The sequence below is a fragment of the Malaclemys terrapin genome, chromosome 13, assembly GCF_027887155.1.
Source record: "Malaclemys terrapin pileata isolate rMalTer1 chromosome 13, rMalTer1.hap1, whole genome shotgun sequence".
NCBI classification, from domain to species: Eukaryota; Metazoa; Chordata; order Testudines; family Emydidae; genus Malaclemys; species Malaclemys terrapin.
The window spans coordinates 4,052,566-4,073,228 of NC_071517.1; the positions used below are offsets into that span (position 1 = coordinate 4,052,566).

Consider the following 20,663-nt stretch of genomic DNA (forward strand, 5'->3'; position numbering starts at 1 on the left):
GCCCATCTGGCTCGGCCTGCTGCTTTTTCGTACCTGGTGTGTGTTTCTGAAGTTCTTAACTTGAAGGCTTGTGTGTGTTGCTGAGCTTTGGCCTGGGGAGATCGGGGCTCAGTTCCCAGCCCTGGTGTCTGATCTCCCAGCTAGCACTCCCATGGGATGCGAGTACTCCGTCGTGGGAGTGACGGGAATGGCTTGTGTAACTCCGTGACCTATTTAGCTCATTTAGGAGCGGGGCTGACCCAGGAAAGAGAGAGTGGAGACTTCACATTTTTCAGGTTTTTTTTCTAGAAGATGAGAACCAGACGGTGAAATTTTGTGATTTCTTTATTTGTATAACGGTAGCACCTAGAGACCCACAAGCAAGATCAGGATCGCAGTTGTTCTGGGCACCATACACACCAATCCAGGGAGACTGTGCCCGCTGCACACGCACACACACAATCATTATCCCAGTGTGACAGATTAGAAATCAAAGCCAAGTGGATGGATCTGTTTTCATGGAATAAAGGACTTGAGTCATTTGAGCTCGTGTGCGCAACTCTGTGGTGTTGTGTTTTCTCCTTCACTGCCCCCCACCCAAATACGCCCATACTTATTTAGAACTTATTAGTTCTGCGCTCGTCCGCCATGGCTTGTCTTACTATGAGTTGATACAGCGCCTAGGACAATGGGAACCTGATCGTGAGTGGGTTGTCGGGGTGCCGTGGTAACACAAACCATCAGTAATGTGAACGATGAACTGTCAGCTGCAATGGCAAAAAGTCGATTTAGATTTTTAGAAATCCGTTTAGTGTCATTAATCGCCAGAGCCGTTAGCAGCCTCAGGAAGGGGAAATTGTGTTTCTCTTTCTCCCCCAGTGTCATTCTCAATCTTTCTGTGCCTTTTCTAAATCTATTACACCTCTACCCCGATATAACACGAATTTGGATATAACGCGGTAAAGCAGCGCTCCGGGGGGGCGGGGCTGCGCACTCCGGCGGATCAAAGCAAGTTCAATATAACGGGGTTTCACCTATAACGCGGTAAGGTTTTTTGGCTCCCGAGGACAGCGTTCTATCGGGGTAGAGGTGTATAATTTCTGAGTTACTTGTGCGAGTGACACTCATTTACATCTTGCCATGAGAGTTGTCAAATCTGGGAAACAAAACCACCTGCTCAGACATGTCTTTCAAATGAAAGATCCTATTTAGGGTGTGTGTGTGTGTTTTGTATGAGAGAAAGAGATGTATACAGTGTGTGTGTGTGTGTGTTTTCTTTCTCATGATGACGGTGGTATTTCTCCCACTGTAACACAATGGACCCCATTCATCAGCCCGTTTGCTGGGAATACCGGCCTTGTTTTGAACTGCTGTGCCCACAGATAGTTTCCTGTCCAGCTCTGGTAGAACAGACAGCAGAGAGGCTACGAGTTGACAGGCAGACTTTGACTATGGCTTGGAAAATATTATTCCATGGGACAGGCCTCCCACGCTGTGTCTCTCAGGCTGGAAGCAAAAAATAGGCTTGATTAATGTACAGAGATTGAAACCAGGCAGAAATGTTACACTGTTGTTTTTGAATGAATGGAAATCATTGTGGTCTAAGACACAACAGAAGACTCACTGGATTTCTCTCTCTCTCTCTCACACTCACACACACTCTCTCACACACACACACACACACACACACACACACACACACACACTTCTCACTTTCTTGCTTAGCTAGATCAAAAGTGGGAGCTAATGAAGAAGCTGCTCCAGGATCAACCAAATGTGGAGATAGCTGGCCTCCCTATAAGACGGAGAGCACGCGCTCAGCAGTTCCACTGGGTTTAGAGTGTGCCTAGAAATGCTTAATGGGGAAGAATACATATTGCTGTTCATATGTCCCACGGGGGCTGGATTGGGGAATTCCACCTTTCCCTGAGATCTAAGGTTCTTCAGCCAGACTGCTATTTCCAGATCTCTAGCTTAAATCCTAGCATGGTTACTAAAATAAATTGCTGTAAGATGGTTATTAAGCGCCTTTTAATTAACATTCCCTGAGGTTACATTTTTTTTTAAAAGAGATGGTTGTTAGACGAACGTGTGTGTTTCTCAAGGAGAGGTTTTGCACAGTAAATATTTCCCCACGCTGTTCTGCAATGCAGCAATGTATTGGGAACGTTCACGAGTTTTGCAAGAGGTGAGAGCCTCTCTTTTTTAAAGGGTGGCATTAGCCCTTGAAAATCGAAGCGCGACCGTTAATCAAGATGTGTTTCAGGTTTATTGCATGTCTCTCACCTTGGGGAAGCCATGCAAACCCTTTGCTCATTAGGTCACGGATGGGAATGACATCTGATCTCTTGAGTCTTTTCAATTCCTTTTGAAATGAATTTTATGCTAGTTTGACATCCCTGGAGCCTGATGTTCTCATAATGAGCCAAGCAGCAGATATGGGACAAAACGCTTCCTCTGTCTGCCCTGCCATGTTTCTTGGTACTGACCTGGAGTGGCTGCCTCCAGTGATGATAACCAATTTTACATGGTCTGTTCAGTCTTTGGCTTCTGCTGAGACTACCAGGAGTGGGCCAGCTAGTGCCGTATGTGGACACCTGCATTGAGACCGCAGACATTGGATGGTGATAGTGTTCAGTCATTGCTGACTTGAATTGTATTTGCATCATTGACCTAGAAGTGAGAGGCCCCATATCCTGTTTTTGATCCATGGAGCTTCTAACTCTGAGCAACTGCCTCTTCGTAGTGTCCTTGCCAAAAAAAAAACCTCCTGCTCTCAGCTTGCACGAGGAAGCCCTTAATTTATGTCGGTGGGAGTTGCATGGACTCTCGTACCTTTTAACCTGCCCTGGCCTAAACATTGTGTTAATTCCCACAGAGGAGATGCATGAAAAATAGCAGGGAGGGAATCTCGTATTTAACACACACAGCAGTTTCCACGTGTTTGGATTGTCTGGTGCAAATCATTTAAATACAGGTTTCAGAGTAGCAGTCGTGTTAGTCTGTATCCGTAAAAAGAACAGGAGTACTTGTGGCACCTTAGAGACTAACAAATTTATTAGAGCATAAGCTTTCGTGGACTACAGCCCACTTCTTCGGATGCATACCTGTTATATATATAGTTAATATATCGTTAAGACGCGATATATTGATCCCCGAACGCGCTCACTGTCGACTCCGGAACTCCACCAGAGCGAGCGGCGGTAGCGCAGTCGACGGGGGAGCCGAGGCCGTCGATCCTGCGCCATCTGGACGCTAGGTAATTCGATCCAAGATACTTTGACTTCAGCTACACTATTCGCGTAGCTGAAGTTGCGTATCTTGGATCGATTCCCCCCCCCCCCCAGTGTAGACCAGCCCCAATGGTTTTCTAAATCCCACCAGTGGATGCCTTGATTGGCATTTAGGGAAACAAGTACCTGATTTATGCCTGAGAGCAGATTTAAACACTACAGTCAATGGGATTCCGATGTTGCCTCCTTGTTTGGAAAGCAAGTTGCCTGTTATTAAGCAACTGAGAAATGAGGGGTTTCTAATGCAAAATCACTGACTCAATTTTATAGCAATAGATGCCCTACTCTTAACCTGGATAGGTAGCAGTTGATAAATAAGTGCGCTCCTCCCTACAAAGTCCTCGCAAATTCTTTCTTTGTCCTTAAGAAAACAGTTTTCATTGTAAACAGAAATTAAGCTGTAAGTTGGTCATTACAAGAGGGAAGCAGAATGGCTGGAAATTTAAAGTGTGTCTGGAAAGCAAGACAGGGCAAGCTTGAAAATGCTTCATCCTTGGGAGATCTGTTTACAACTATGTACAAGAAATGTGGTATGCAGTGTTTCTCTCCTTGCCTGGTTCTCTGAAGTTGAATATCTTCATAGGAGCCTTTTGCCGTCTGGGTTAGAATTTCCCAGTCTCTGATCTAAAGCATAGCAAAGGCAGCATAACAGAATACTCAATTCTTGGAGCAAGTGAGGTCTCGTAAAGCAGCTTCAAGCATGACCCCTAACCAAGGATTATGAGAACCTTGGGTTTGGCATAGCTGGGTTTTTTTTTTTCTTTCATTTCTTTTAAGTCTTTGACCGGGACAAGCAAACTTTCGGCCTTGACAAATGGAAGCCATGGCAGATTGACCATGACGTCTTTGGTTAATCTTATATCCCAGAAAAATTGTTACAGCGACATGGGTGAAGACAGCATGAGTAACTTAATCAGTGTGAAAACAAGCACAACAACATGTTCCAGCCTTATAAATTAACTCTCCCAATACGCGGTTCCTTGGCACTGGGAACCCAAACAAGCCAGTGCCAGCCATCGCTCCGTTCTGCCAATGTGAATCTAAACGTATTAGGGTTTTGTTTGCTTTCCTGCCAAACCTGAACTGCCTAGCACTGTTGGCAATATGGAGAAAAGCCGCCTTCTTTTTATTTTATTTTTTTACCATCTCGCCAGTGCTAGGAAGAGATAGGGCTTAGGTTTTCCTGATCCGTCAGCACCGGGGGCGGGGAATATAAACACAGGCAGGGATCAATCATTGTATTTTCTGTTCCCTGGTTCTGGACCGGAGAGCAAACCTTTTCCGGGTCCCGAAAACATTGAGTAGCTTTGAAGTTGCCCAGTAAAAGTTGTTCAGGCCACACATGTGGCCACCAGTGTAAAATGAGTTAGTTAGGATTTTTGAGGAAACTTCCCCAGTGTAGACTGCCTCTGGAGTGAGTCCATCAAGGGTCATCTTCCTATTTCCTTTGTCATGCTAACCAACTGCTCCTCCTCGCTTTCCCAGACACACTCATGGCTACTCATGTTTGCCACTTAAAACACAGGGGTTAATTCAGATGAGGGATGCATGGTTCCTTCCAGCAGTAACATTGTCATGTCCTACTGATGAACTGAAGGAACACTGGCCAAAGTGAAGGTATACCCATAGCCCCCCAGAAAAGGGGAAGCCATATCAGTTGTGCAATTGCGGTCAGGCGGAATTCCAGCTGAGCTCGGCAGATGATCTTGGCGGCCATGGATATCTTGAAAACTGTATCTTGGCCACACGACACTGATTATATTTGTTTCCAGGCTGTGGAACTCAGGGTGGGTCTTTCGCTCTTGTCTGTTAGTGTAATCTTGCACTCAATAAGCTTTGAGTTAGATGCCCAGTTATCATTCATTTTTTGGGACCTTTTCCAGGGCTATAGGGGCAGCAGACAACCGGCCTTCAAAGAGGACCGCTTTGAATGGCAAATAATGGACCATCTCATTCCATTTATTGCAGTCTCGTGAGCATTGCCGTCATTTCAGTTTTATCATTGTGCGTATCTGAGTCATGACACAGGTGCTGTACCTGCTTGTCAAGGCTTCTTCTAAAGAGAGCTTCCTTTCATTTCATTTTGATTGCAGTGGTTTCCTGGATCCCCCGCAATATTTAAGGGACAGTAGTAATTTCCAAAAGGTAAATTAGTCATAGCAGATTGTTCTGAGCTAACGCTTCGCATTACTGTGAGGGGTAATTTGCTGTCTTGACATAGGGAGTATTATCTCTCTCTCTGTACTCAAAATATCATAGACTCGAGTTGCTCGTGGGCATCTATTTTGGAGCGCCTTAATGTTGTTCAAGATGGTGAAACTGAGGCACAGATTTTTTTTTCCAAAGAGACTAATGACTGGGCGCCTCCATTTTTGAGTGCCTAATTGGAGACATCATTAAGGAGAGCTGATTTTCAGAAGAAGGGTGCTTGGTGCTTTTAGAAATTCAGGCCCCTCTGAAGTATCTGAAGTTGGGTGCTCAAAATCACTGAATGCTGTTGAAAATCTTAATCTAAGCGGCTTGCTGAAAGCCACATGGTCATTGGCAAAGCTGGGGTAGGACCCAAGTTGACTAGACAACCCCACTTCTGTCTGGTTCAATCTGGCATCTCTGAATTTATTGCTGGCAGCAGCTATCACACTGCTAAGTGATCTCACCAGTGATTGGAAATGTGGTGGCAGCATTTATTTTTCTTTCTTTGTACGTACGTGTGTATGTGTGTGTGTGGTGTGTCCCATCTGTCCTGAGCATCTGTGTGTATCTGCTCAGGGGCATTTCAGAAACTATTGATGGAGGAGGGAATCAGCATCTCACTCAGCTCTCATACTCACTGGGCATGTGTGCGTCTGGGCATGTGTGCATCTGACACACACTCACTCACTCACTCTGGATCAAACAGGTGGGGGGAAAGCGGAAGGGTTAGTTCGGTGGATTTCCAGGTGTTGGTGACTGTGGGAACTCTTCAGGGTATGTTTGTACAGAGTGAAGTCATATGGGAGAACTGGTGACCTCATCTTTTGTGTGTGCGTTGTAAATTGTCCAGGCGATGCTCCTGCACTCAGATTGAGTTGGCAGCCGGTATTTATGCCTGTGTCAAGAGAGGAGAAGTCTCCAAAGTTATTTGTGAGAGTCCCTAAAATGTGTCTCTGTACTGGGCTGTTGGCTGCAAACCCTTCACTAGGCATTTGCAGTCGCCTCACCAGTTCGTGTAGAGACTCTCCCACCCAGGCCCCGCAAGTGTCTGGACAGAGCATGCTTTTCGGTTCATTTGTAATACTCATGAAAGTGAGGAACTGATACGCTGGCTGTCGACCTTCTACCAAATTCTATTCAGCCTATGTGGAAATCATTTATCATCGCGTTCTTTCCGGAAAGTAATTTTATCCTGGGATGGGCGGGGGAGGGGGTAGACTGACAAGACAATGCAGGAAGTGGATTTTGGTTCCTTTGCTTGACAGCTATGATTTGACTCTACAAAGGACCTAGAAGCAGAGTCTGAACAATCTGCAATATTTGCGTTGCCTAGGAACGTCCTTCGCTCCTCAGCGGCTTCTCTTGGTGCTTTTTCCGGCTCCTGGACATTTCAAACTCCGGGAGGTTGAGTCATTGTTTGTTTGGCGCTAACTCTGGGTTGGCTCAGTGATGCCTGTTCATGTGGATTAGCCTGAGACTCCAGCACTGCTTGGAACCGTTGCCCAAAAATCATTCAGAAGGGCAAGGGCAGTACTTCACTTCTGCTGTAATGAGATCCTAGAGGGCAAACAGGCTTTCAGCCATAGTCCTTCCCAGGCAGGGCCGGCGTTAGGCTGATTCCCCCGAATCGGGCCCCGCGCCCTAAAGAAGAGCGCCTAACTTAGGCGCCTTTTTAATTTTTACTCACCCGGCGGCACCCGGGTCTTCGGCGGCGGGTCCACCACTCGCTCCGGGTCTTCGGCGGCATTTTGGTGGCGGGTCCTTCAGTGCCGTGGCAGACCCGGAGCGCCGCTGGGTGTGTCATCCCTGCCGGAGCCCCGTCGAAACTATTCGAATCAGGCCCCGCACGTCCTAAAGCCAGCCCTGTTCCCAGGTCACAGCATTCTACCATTTTATGCCTTTTTGTCATGCTCTAATCTACAAAATACCATCCCCTAGAGCTCTGCCAGGTCCTGGATTGACATGCTTTCCCCTCACCAGAGAGAAGAACTCGGTACAGAGACAACCAATGGACAATCATCTCTGTGTTTCCCAGCACTGCAGAGCGCAGCGTGAGGTTCACTTCCCGAACTGGGACTTATTGCCTAATGTAAATCCCAGAATGATCAGCCTTCCCGTTTTCACCCACACAGATCAGTCCCAGAGGGGGCTGTTTCCCAAACCACCGTTCAGCACAGTTAGAGCCAGATTGTCTGGATGAGGATCTGTTTGTGGTGTCTTTACCTTGGTCTGGAAGTGTCCGTGCAACGCACACATACAGACGTGCATAGTGACCCCAGACCCTATGTAAAGCAACTCAGCAACATTCACATCAATGGGTGATGCTTTAGCCGCAGAACTTGAAACCAATTGTGCTCCATGGTGGTGGGCAACGACTGTGTCTTATCCCCATTTGGTTCGGGGAGTCCCTGCTCTGATCCCAGAAGCTCCTTAACCTTTCTTCCCCACTGAAAGGGAAGTCAAGTAACAGGACTTTTAATGTGGAGTTCATGTGCCCTCTCTCCACTTAGGGAGAATTGCTTTGGGAGCCATCCAGTGCTTTCCTGAAGGGGTTTTCCAGCTCTTGAACGTTTTCCGCCCGGGTTATAACTAATCCACTTAAATGCTTTCATAAGTTGTGTCAGCAGCAAAAGGCCAAACTGTAAAAGATGTCTCCACAATGGGAAATGACCTAAGGTGTTGGGAGCAAGAGGTGTGTAACACTCTTCTACAGCAGTGGTTCTCAAACTTGGGCCGCCACTTGTTCAGGGAAAGCCCCTGACGGGACGGGCCGATTTGTTCACCTGCTGCGTCTGCAGGTTCGGCCGATCGCGGCTCCCAGTGACCGTGGTTCACCGCTCCAGGCCAATGGGGGCTGCAGGAAGTGGTGTGGGCCGAGGGACATGCTGGCCGCCCTTCCCGCAGCTCCCATTGGCCTGGAGCGGAAAACCATGGCCAGTGGGAGGCACGATCGGCCGCACCTGCAGACGCAGCAGGTAAACGAACCGGCCCAGCCCGCCAGGGGCTTTCCCTGAACAAACGGCGGCCCAAGTTTGAGAACCACAGCTCTAGAGCTTACGTTATTCTTTAAGGCTTCCAAGTGGTCCTGGTGCCTGGACAGTTATCACCCCCATTTTACAGCTGGGGAAACTGAGGTGCGAATTGACTTGCCCAAGGCCACGCTGGGAGTCAGTGTCATGTATGGTTAGACCTTCTAATTCAATCCTCTTCCTAGTAGACCATAGAGTTGCTGTGCTCAGAGATAGTCCTAAGTGAAAATACAGAGCTGGGGAAGCTAAGTGGAGTAGGGAATGAACAACTTCCACCAGCTGTTAACCCTTTGAGGCCTGGTGTTGAAAGGCTATTAGCCAAGATGGTCAGGGATGCAACGCCATTCGCTGGATGTCTGTAAATCTCTGACTGCAAGAAGCTGGGACTGAACAATAGGGGATGGATTGCTCGATAAATTGCTCTGTTCCGTTCATTCCCTCTGAAGCATCTGGCACTGAGCTCTTTTGGAAGACAGGATATTGGGCTAGATGGACCATTGGTTTGATCCAGTATGGCCATTCTTATGTTGTTAGGTGAGAACTGAAGTGCAGTGGCAGAACTGTGAGCATAACCCTGAGACTGGAATAACAGTGATGGAATCTATGACCCCAAATACCCTGTTTCAGTATCCTGTTTCATGCTATTGGGTCAGCTAGACTTCTGCCTTAAGCCCAAGTGTCTGTTTCAGCAAGGCTTTCTGTAGCGGGTTTGGGGTGCGAACCCCTGAATAGGTTAAACTCAATCACATGTTCCACAGTAAGTTAACACAATCTCTCTAACTCCTGCTTTGATCTACAAAGTGCACCAGCTCTTCTTCTTCTTTTTTTTTTTTAAAGCCATTATCCATGTTTATTTTATCAAGATAAGACTAAATAAGGCTCACTTTCAACAAGGGATCTAGTCTTTGCAGCCGGAGTGGCCCATTCCTCTCCTTAGCGGCGTGGATTAAAAATAAACTCTCAGAGGAGAGGAAACAATTTGAATGAAGACATTGTTACTGTACAAGCTGTGAGAATAGGGCCTTTTTACAGCTACATCTGTTAGTAAATTGTCTGGTTCCAGGCTTTAGGGTTGCATAATACAGTTTGCTGTAGTCTCTTTCACATTCTTCTCCTGGCAGGGGAATATGCACATTCTTAAAGGGAGTAGGAGGAAAGTCCTGTTTATTTTAGTTTAGCTCTGTTTTAGATAATTGTTTTAATTTCCAGCTTCCCCGTGTATTTAAGTTGGGAAGTTTGGGAATAGTTAGATATCCCAGTACACGCTACAGCCCTCCACCATCACTCAGGGTGAGTACAGCTGTGAGCTTTTCTAGTGTAGATTCGGCCAGAGAGATAAGAGGCAGAGAAAAATGGCAGAGCCCTGGTGATGGATGGTGCACAGCCCATAGACCTCTGGAGCTGAAGAGAGGTGGGCGGGAAGGGAGGCTGGTCTTCCAGATAAGGCACTAGAGTCTGCATGGCCTGGGGACTTAACACCCGGGTAAATATAAACCTTCTGTGGGGACCAGCTTTGAATTCCATCCTGGGGCTGCTCTGGCAGCCCCAACGCACACGCGACAATCCATCCCTCTCAAGTTTGAGCTGGCAAACACTTTGTCGCTTGTTCATGGTTTTTGGATTTTAACCAAATGCTAAATATAGCCACGTGCAGTCAGCGTTCAACAGAAAAGCAGAGAGGTGCAGTATTAATAGCCCAGCACCAGGCCTGGTAAAGGAAATTGCCAGGCAGCCGATTAGCGAGGTGCATGTCTTTGCTTCTGAGGGCCGTTGGCACGGAGGTTATTGTAGCGTCTCCCCCTTCTTCACTCAGGGTTTCTCACTGAAAATGTGGACTCCCTCGGTTAGATGTGGTGGGGAGGGGGCCGCAGTCCAGAGGGGGCCAATCAGTTTCTTGTTGGTTCAGCTGACTCCATCAATGGGCCCTTTGGTTTAGTCACAGGTGGTCATATGGCCAAGAGCTTAGCTAAATCAAAATGTTATTTCAGATGGTTAAGAAAAGAGAGAATACACACACACACACACCCTCTTTCTCCCCCTTTATTGAGCTTTGGTTCCTTTTCAGGCTATTTTCATCCAGTGATGGGAGAGGAATAATAGTGTAGTTATTAGCTGACCTCATCTTCTTCAGCTTACTTTGGGCTCTCTTTTTTCTTCTCTTTAAAGCGATAACTGTCTCTAGCATTGTGATCTCAGTGATGCTGGTATACATTGAGATTAACTCCATTGACACTAGCCCCTAACCCAATACGTTTTCTTAGTACTTCGTTCTGCACGGGAGTACTTCCCAAATTGAGCGCTGCTGCTTTTTAAGGTGGTCTTAGAACAGCAGGTCTCAGGGCAGGGTGTGCAGCGGTTGTTTGGTATGTTACCAATGAATACCATTCCAATTGCATTACATCCCATCAGTGAGGCAATTCTAACTGTATTCAATTCCAGTATTGCATGGTAGCTACATTTCCTGGGAAGGCCTTCCAGCAATTATAAAAGCAGATGGGAAAATAGTCATTGAATTGTAGGTCATAAGTAAGAAGTGGGGGGGGGGAAGAAAGACGGGAACTAAGCTAATTATTCAGCCATGACATTTGCATCAATTTTTTATGTGAAGTGTGTTTGATTGAAAGATACATGGAAAGGGGACAGGGTTAACTTCTTTTGTATGAAGCTATGAACGTTAATTGGCAGGTACTACGGGGATTCTTTGTCAGTGGGTCATAATCCCAACTCTGCTGTTAGACCACCCAGTCTATATGTGTATTTTCTTTTAAAAAGAAATATTTTAATAACCTTTATATGCGCCCTCCAGCTCTGGAGCTACCCAGCATCAATGCAGCCACATCATTAAACTGCACTTTGTGTGGCTGTGCCAATAGGAACATTTATTTTCTATTAAAAAATGTAAATTTGGGTGGAGAATTCCATGGACCTACGCAGTTTAAAATGGAGTTAGCATGATCTCAAATGAAGGGCCTGCTACAGTTCCTAAAAATATTCCGAACTAATCACTTTTTTGCTCCTTTGTCTGAGCGGTTGAATTTGAGTGAACCCTTTATTTACCTGGAAGGAAGGCCATTGTCTTTTCACGGAAATTCAAATGATATCTTTTTGGGGCACACGTGAAAATCCAGTCGTGATCGTGCCAATTTAGCTGAAACGATACGTCTGGTGTGCTGCAGTCCTAAATTGCAATGCATCGGCGGAGCTGTCCGTGGGGCAGCCCAGGAATAAACTAGCCGGAGATGTTGCAAGTTTAGCATTGGTGCAGAGAGAAGGCAAGTGATCCAAGACAGGAATACCAGGGTTGAGCTGCAGTGGCAGGGATCATGGAAGAAGCTTCTGCTCTTCAGACTTCACTTTAATTTGAGAAGGCAATTGAGGAGAATGAACTAGTGCTCTGTTTGCTCCTGACCTGTAGCATCCCCTGCTCACATGATCCTTGTGGTTGTCCAAATCTCTGCATGGAAGTACAGCTGCATTATGTACAATTGGAGATGAAATACTTGTAGCCGAAAGAACTCCTGTGTTTTGAACCAGTAGGTGGTTCTGATTCCAAATGCTTCAGTTCCACCACCACCTTCTGAATCTATCTCTGGTCCCTGATGCCAAGACATTTATTCTTCCTGGATCCTGCCTCTGCCACTCGGAGGCTTGTTGGTTAAATAGCCCCGTAGGTGTATGTGGCACCTTACAGGTCAAATGAAAAAAATCAAGGCAGCTGCCCTGTAGAATTTACAGTTTGAGTGGGTTGAAAACACAAGATGACCTGTCTCATGATCTGTGTATATTTACTACATTAGGAATGTATCCATGGAAGAGTTGAAAAGCAACTGTCACTCTGTGGGCTCTCTCTCCCCTCTCCCCCCCCCCCCAAGTTATCTGTGAATGCAGGAGTGGGTTACTTAAATTAGCTCTGTGAGCCGGATCAACTATCTGTGTGTCATTGGTTGCAAGAACAAGTCAGCCTCTTTTCCCCCCCTTCCTTCTTTCCCATCTGCAATTTACCTTTGTAGAAGTCTGTGCAGTATAAATTGGCTACTCTGCCGTTGGGAGAAGTGAAGTTAGCCGTACCAGAAACTAGACACCACCCCCCAGAATACCCGGAGAGCATCCTGCCACCTACATCCCAGCACCAAGTGGATGAAAAGGAATGACCTTTTCTGTGCTGGCCTTCAAACCTTATGTGGGAACTGACGTTTAAACTCTATTTCACTTGTGCTAGGGCACTGGGGCAAAGGTGAAAGGGGCCCAAAATCCCAAGGCTCAATTTAGGACATGCGCTGCATTTGGTGAGCAATCACACCAGATGAATTATGCACACTTGTCTGGGGACAGCCCACAGGTCCTGCAGTATGTTTGAATGCAAAATTCACTGGATAATTTCAAAGAACAAATCTGCAAAAAATCACAGCTAAGTCAATAAAAGGGTTAAACTACCCACAGCGATTCCCTTTTTAGGTGGAGTGGGAGATTTTATTTTATTTTGCTTTAAGTCAACAAATTGTTCCAAAGCGTCTGCTGTTGGGATTTAAAGTAGCTCTTTATCGAGTAGGACAGAGATTGGGCATACATACCTTGAAGCCACTTGGAGCAATTCTACAACAGTATCTGTCAACAAGTCACCCCTGTTTCATAAACATTTTATGAAGCATCCCACAGAGAGCTTTTTTTAAAAGTTATTTTCTCTCTCAAGTACGCTGTTGGCTGTAGAAACCAGACATTTTGGTCCCAGGTATAATGTGCCCAGACACTGCAGTGATGGATGCCTTAGAAACACCATGTAATAACAATTTGCACTCACCATATATAGCAGCTTTAATCTGAGACTTGCAAAGCTTTTTGCAAGCATCATCTTATGGGAGGTAGCCAAATATTACCCCCATTTTACAGACACATTGAATGACTTGCCCAAGGTCACCCAGGAAGGTCCGTTTCCAGGGCAACCTAGAGATCCTGATTGCCAGGCCTCTGTTCTTACTGCTAGCCCTGTGCAGAAGACCTCACTAGGTTTTCTTTCATTCTCTCCTCAAGTCTTAGTGGAACAATCCCCTGTTACACACGGTGTTCCCATGCCAGTCAAAATCAGAGGGCTAGTGATCTGACTGCTCATCCCCTAATGCTTTACAATTTTTTCTGAAATGCCACAGAGGCATATTTGTAAGTTGGTGGCGATAAAATGTCAGATCCAATCAGTCTTATAGACTAACCCATTAGTGACTTCTGAAGAATTAGTAGTTAATTTTCCCCAAAGGCCAGGGCAAGCCATTCTCCAACTTCTCACTTGAGTGAGAGAAAATTTCAGCACAGCCAGGCCTGCTTTATCAGAATGATCTTGTTACCTCCTGTGATCAGGGTCCTGGCGGGCAGCGTGCTGAGGTCGCTCAATTAGGGTGAACTGCAAAGAATGGGGCAAACAAACCCCAAAGCTGGTGGATAATTCAATACTTAGATTTACCAAGCCAGCACTAAACCGCTTCTGTTATACTCAGAAGTTCAAACAACGCAGTTCCCTAGAAGCAATATAGCCTCAGGCCTCCATCCAGGTACCCACGTCAAATATGATGAAGATTTCTGAAAATCTTATTTCATTATATAAAAGAAAAGGTTCTACCGATCCCAAAGGATCAGACACATTACCTCCCAGGTTATTGACTATTCCAGATCTTACCCAAATACATGCATACAGCCAATTCTTAATAACTAAACTACAATGTATTTAAAAAAAAAAGGCGAGAGCGAGAATATGGTTAAAAGATCAATATACATACAGACATGAGTTCGGTTCTTGAGGTTCAGATTCATAGCAGAGATGGTGAGCTTTGTAGTTATAAAGAGTTCTTTCAGAAATAGTTCATAGGTTATAGTCCAATGTCCAGTATCATTCCAGGGTGTTCCACCTTCGGACTGGGATCTCAGTCCTTATGGCTTAAGCTTCCCCTGTATGAAGCCTCAAGCAGATCTGAGATAAAAAGGATCAAGTCCCAAGGATCTTTTATATAATTTCAGGTGGTCTTTGACAAGTTGGAGTTCCTCAAGGAACAATAGGCTCTTATTTCCTAAGCATCGTTGTTAATTATTCATACAGATTAGCATAAGGCAGTCTATTGCCGGTACTTAGCTATACGAATTAACATAAGACAATAGCCAGTTCCTTCACCATTCACTGATTATTTGCTATACATTTCAAGGAGAGATGCATGCAGAGATATCCCATGTTTACACTTCATTTAAATGCTAGGATGTTCTTTTGACCTTTGAATTATCCGAATACAGCATAGACAGGGACCCTTGGTTACATTGTTCACCATTATCTATATATATGTAAATACACAAAAACACAAACGTTCTCTCCCCATGTCTTTAAGGGTTGAATATGAGTCATTTATTTTGCAGGATGTTTAACTCTTTCTGGCCATGCGTCACAATTCCATTGACATTTGGCTAAAACATTCAGTTGACTGAGATGAAAAATCGCTGAGGTAAAGGGACTGTAATTATAGGGTCACTTGGGAAGATCCGTCAGCTTGATTCAGCAAAACACAAGCACTGGGTTGGTTGCATGCTTGAAGTTAAGTGCATACTTAAATGCTTTGCTAAACTGAGGATGTAGTTCTGTAGAGCCTAAACACAGTGGTGTGACATTTTGTGTGTTGAATACTGAGGAATATGAACAGTAAAAATTAAACAACATATACCAGGGATGGACACTAAATACTGTAATACTGGTTTGTAATGTTAAAGCTTTTGAGAAGAATTCTTTTAAAATGTCCAGGACACTAAACAAATAGAAATGCTTAATTTTATTATGAAAAATATGCACCCTTCTCTTGAACTAATCTTAAGATTCCGTGTGTGTGTCTACAGCTTTCAATTTATTTCTGTGGGGTGTGTGTGTGTGTGTGTGTGTGTGTGTGTGTGTGTGTGTGTGTGTGTGTGTGTGTGTGTGTGTGTGTGATAAATACTGCAAATGCTTTCTCTTTATAGCCTCTGAGTATAGCATCTCCAATGGTTTTGTTCTGTGATTTGCTTGATAGTTTGCTCTTTCTGACTAGAAGGGAGTAAAATATTTAAATCAAAAAAGAAAGAGAGGCAAACTGAAAATGCTTTACTTTACGTTAGCATCCTTCATCCTGGGATCTTAGCACGTGAACCGCTGCTGCATTGTCTGTTATCACCCAGTTCATAGATGTTAAGGGCAGAAAGGGACCATGATGATCATCTAGTCTGACCTTTTACAGAACGCAGGCCAGTGATTTCAGCAACAAGTCCATACATTCTGTTTGAGCCATAGCATAGCTTTAGCGAGACATCCAGTCTTGATTTAAAAACTTCGAGTGACCGTGAATCCACCATATCTCCAGGTAAGCTACTTGAATGGTTAATTGCCCTCACTGTTAAAAATGTGCGCCTTGTTTCCAGTCTGAATTTGTCTGACTGCAGCGTCCAACCGTTCAATCTCTTTATGCCATTTTCTGCTAGCTTAAAGAGCCATCTACTCTCAGAAATACCAACCTCATCCCCACATAGGTACTTGTAGGCTGTGATCAAGTTACCACTTAACCTTCTCTTGGATAAACTAAATAGTTCGAGCTTCTTGAGTTCCTCGTTCCACTGCCTGGAACCAGCACTCAATTCTCTCGTGTTCAGTGACTTTTTTTTTTTAATTTCATGTTTGTCTGCCTTTGCACCCTGCATGTGTTTGAACTGTAAGCAATGTGAAGCATAAAGTTGGCACCCTTTGGGCTCTTGTGTTGTTGCAAACTCTGTCCTCTCAGAATTCAGCAGTGGGCCTTTCGAGTCACTTGTAGGTATTTGTCTTTGACAGGCTTTTCTATGGTGCTCACAGCTGTAATATCTGAGATCCTCATAATCACTGACTCTAGCCTTGCAGCACCCCAAGGGATAGGGAAAATGAAGTGAATTGTCTAGCGGCTGAGCCAAGACCCCCTGAGTTCCCGTCAAAATTTTAGCACCAAGACCATCCTCCTCCTTCACACGCTGTGAGGAAAAGGGCTCCCGTCCTACAGGCTGGGAGGAGAGTGGGCTCAAATGATCGAGACACCCAAACATCTTGGAAGCATGTAGGTACATAAGGCAGCACTAACTAACATGGACAGCACTTGCTTACTAGATGGGGGGATTTCATCGAGGTGGCCATTCACGTTCTCACTCACGTGCACTGTGCTTTAGCAGTTTCTTCAGCTAGGTTCTGGCAAGTCTGTCTTTGGTCTCTCTCTCTTTGCTGTGGTTAGGGAAATCCCATGAAATGTTACCGTTCCAGTTCCCATACGTGTCTCTCAACAGCAACGGCTTGTTGCTCCCTTGTATCTCATGCGAAACCTAGACAGCACAGGTGTCTGATAGGTGTGCCTCAGTAAATTACCTAATGGGAGCATTATTAAGTAGCCTTTTTTCTTTGTTAGGTTACAATCACTCAGCTAGGTTTGTGCTTTTACTCAAACGTGGGCTGTTTATTCTGTAACACAGTAAACAGCCGTGCAGGACAACTTGTCAGCAGATACGATAATGGGACCTGCTCCACTTCCCTACCAGGTGTCCTTAGTTACCTCAATATCTCACTGCTTTCTTTTCCCCTGCAATGGGTGTGGTGTTTTTCAGCAGGAGAAATGTCCCTGAGAGCATAAAGAAGGGGCAGGTTGAAAATAGCATTTTATATAAACATATAAACAAGCGACTGCTTGTCAATGTCTCACTTGCCAAATATATGGTATCTGCATTTAAAAAAAAGAAAATATGTCCAACGTATTTGTGAAATCATCAAAATTAGAGAGGGAAAAGACCAGTTAGGTCATCTGGCTGATATCCCTCAGCAGCCACTGCAGGACTGAACTCTGCGCTCTATTAGCTAGTGCTTTATCCAGGCTTTCACTGGGATTTTCAAAGTAGCCTAAGGAAGTTAGGTGCTCAGCTCTCAATGAGTGGAAATCTCCCCTGCAGGCAGCATCACTTATGTCCCCAGCAGGGCCTGAGTAATGCATGGTTCTTGTGCTGGCTTCTCTGCACAGGGAGTAAATGTAACCCCAGTTAAATACCCTAAAATATTTTCTGTGACTGTGTGGTCACATTTGAAAATTCATTTACTTCCCTGTTTACAGGCCCCTTTTGTGTTTCCTTTCCATACATTTCCTAAAGAAATGCATTTGCCAGCAAGATTGGCAAATAGGGAAATGACATGTTGAAAGCACAATATTTGCAGAAAGGGGATTTGAAGTTCATCTTTGTGAGTATTCATGCTGGAAACTTTGACTTACATGTGTCTAGTTGGGGAACAGAAACATGACGTGTGTGTGTCTGTCCAATGAATTTGGATTTAAAATAACCAGTGCTCCTGAAAGTACAACAAAGAATTATTTCCAGAAAGTATTTGGTGAGTAACTTCAAATAACAAATTTGAGAAGGACATGATGTATTCGTTGACCATTCACGAACAGAAAGAAATGAAATTAATTGAATGAATTATTTCATTGCAGTTCATTTGCCCAACTACGTGCATGTGCATAGATATGTTTGTGTACACCTGTAATATATATATTATATAACTATACAACTATATAGGTATATATAAATATCCAGGTACATCTAGGATGAAACATGACAGTTCTTTAACTGTGCACAGCACCATTGCAATCACATTCAGAACAGAAAATGGTTAATACTATATCCAGGTGAAACTCCTAGGGATTTTCAGGTAGACAATTTGCGATTGGGTAAATTGGAATTTGTCCAGGACTCAGATTTAAACACACACTCTCTTACACTTGGTACTTTGGGATGTACAGTGACAGCAAGTAGGACAGTGCCTGTTTTATGTCACACCCCAAAGATAGTACTGGTGTCTGTGTATCCAGTTTTCAACAAGTCTCTTATGCAGAATTTTCCAAGTGCCAGGCGGGGGAGGGAATTTGCTGGTACCAGCTGGCTCCTATGCACAGCAGACAGATCTACTTTTGCAAGCACCTTGATCTAGAAGCAGGAGAAAGCGTCAAGCGGCGTTCTCTGCTGAGCCACTGAGGTCAAAACGTGGAAAAAGAATGAGAAAAAGTGCGCGAAGAACTGGAACGTGTGCAGCTCATGAAACATTTCTTTGTGTTTCTCAGATAGAGGGAGATGTGAACTTTTACCCTGTGCATGAGCATGACTCATAAATCAAACAGTTATATAAATAACAGGGAAGATAAGAAGAGAGCTTTAAAAACCCAGTGGAATAAATAGCTGCTACACAATGGGAGCACTCTGCGACATGGCCCTAGATAGGAGCCTGCCATAACAGAACAATTACCATCAATCTGCCCCGAACAATGGGAGCCTCTCTTGCTTATCGCCCACTCCCGCCATCGTTGGCATTTTGAAACTGGTCTGCTTGCTTTGCAGTACATCTGAGAAGAGGGCTTAGCGTTAGCTGGTTGCCCAGGGTTGCATTTTCCACAGGTGGTGTGCTAGGAGGCCCAAGGATAGGAAATTGTTCCTTTCTCCATAGGGTCCTCAAGGTCTTGTTGGAAGAGAGTTATCATAGCCGGAGACCATGTACAGACTGGGTGGGGACCCCATAGCACCTGATAGTAATCCTGAGCCACTCTTACAGTACGTCCCAAATGTCATATTTAAAGCTTTCTTGACTGGCTGCCATCGAGTGTTCTCCAGCCGCATCCCCAGCTCTGCAGCCCTCACTATAATGATGTTCGAATGAGCTCCTTGGCTCTGTACCTAGATGTTAGTCCTCTCAGCCCATCTAAATTGATTTCAGCCCTCCAGCAGAGCGACTCGAACATAGCCTTTCACCATGCCAGCAGCCTGTTGGGTTTGTGTTGGGGAGACTTACCATTTGCCAGCTCTGTCATACAGCTGGGGGGCAAGTTCTGAAATGGCTTCATCCAGGTACGGCTGTGATTTTTATTTTAACCACTAGTTATGCAACAATAGGACTGTGTTATTGCTGGGGAACTACTCAAAGGGGAAAGGAAAAGCCACTGCCACAAGGAGAAATGGTCTCCACTGCCTGGAACGTTGTGTCATTTAAAACTGTGTGCAGTGGGCGTGAAATGCTCCCAAGCTAGAATTCACTCACTCCAGCTGAACCAATATGGCGCATCATGGGAGTCATGGGATCTTGGTGCATGACGAGAGGTATCGTTTGGCCAGGAGCTTGGCTCATAGAGTCCAGTAGGAGGATGGGTCAAACTACAACTCCCACAAGGCACCACAGCAGTTCAATACCGAACCAAGCCGGTGCAGAATGTTTCAATTCAATGAATCTAGGCCCCCAACCCCACTAAAGGGCCAACTCATTCTGAGACAGTAGGGAAGGGTCACTTCTCCCAGTGTGCATTTGTGTGAGTGAAACCTTTCAGGAGCAAACCAAGGATTCCTTATTCCTGTAATTATGGGAGTCTAGGCTGTTGGAAAGGGTCTGCTGTCACAAGGTTACTTTGCATTAAGCGAGTGATCGTGGGCCGTTGGGGGATGGGAGAGGAGAGTGGGCAGAAAGAATAGGTAAGGCTACAACAGTAAACAGCTGTTGCATTTTCTCCTGCTCCTTTGAGGATAGGGCTGTGGGAGATCAGAATTGGAAGAACGGGGGGAAATTCCTCTGCTGAGGAAGCTTTTCACCCTTGCTCTTGTGAGCCAGCAGTGGGCAAGTTGCTATGCACCAGGGTCTCTGCTGTGTTGGTGGTGCCTTGCTTTTGCAGGGTCCTGGCTTCAGAATCTGATGCTGTTCATATCCATTAGCAGCTGTTTAGAAAGCACGAGTGAAAATGTTTCTAGTCCTGTTTTAAATTAGCCCGTGTTGAATGTAAGTGGGATGGAATTCACTCGACTTCAGCTGGGAATGTATTACACGCCAAGCTGTGTGCATGAAGGACCACTTTGATTGAGGGATTGCCATTGTGAGCTCCCTGATCTGGGGATTGGGGGAGGGGGGCAGTGTCTGTGGCAATGCAAAGGAAATTCTTTGCAGAGTCCCAGGCTATATTTTCTCAGTCCAGCCAGAGAGACTTTCTAAGGGGATGAGTGTCTGGTTTGCTAGCAAGAATAGTCTTGGCTTCCCCAAACCCAAATCTCATTCCCTCCCTTGGGTCTTGGGAGTCCTTGCCCTCTTTTCATCTTCCACCTGCCTCCATTTCCTTCTCCTCATCTCTTCCTCGTGCAGTGG

The 20,663-nt window shown here is 45.2% G+C and overlaps 1 protein-coding gene across 3 annotated transcripts in view; it reads left to right on the forward strand.

Moving 5' to 3' along the window:
• The window catches only part of SLC39A11 (solute carrier family 39 member 11), a 255,447-nt gene that overhangs the window by 211,773 nt on the left and 23,011 nt on the right, over window positions 1–20,663 (forward strand). The gene's annotated exons all lie outside the window — the stretch shown is intronic.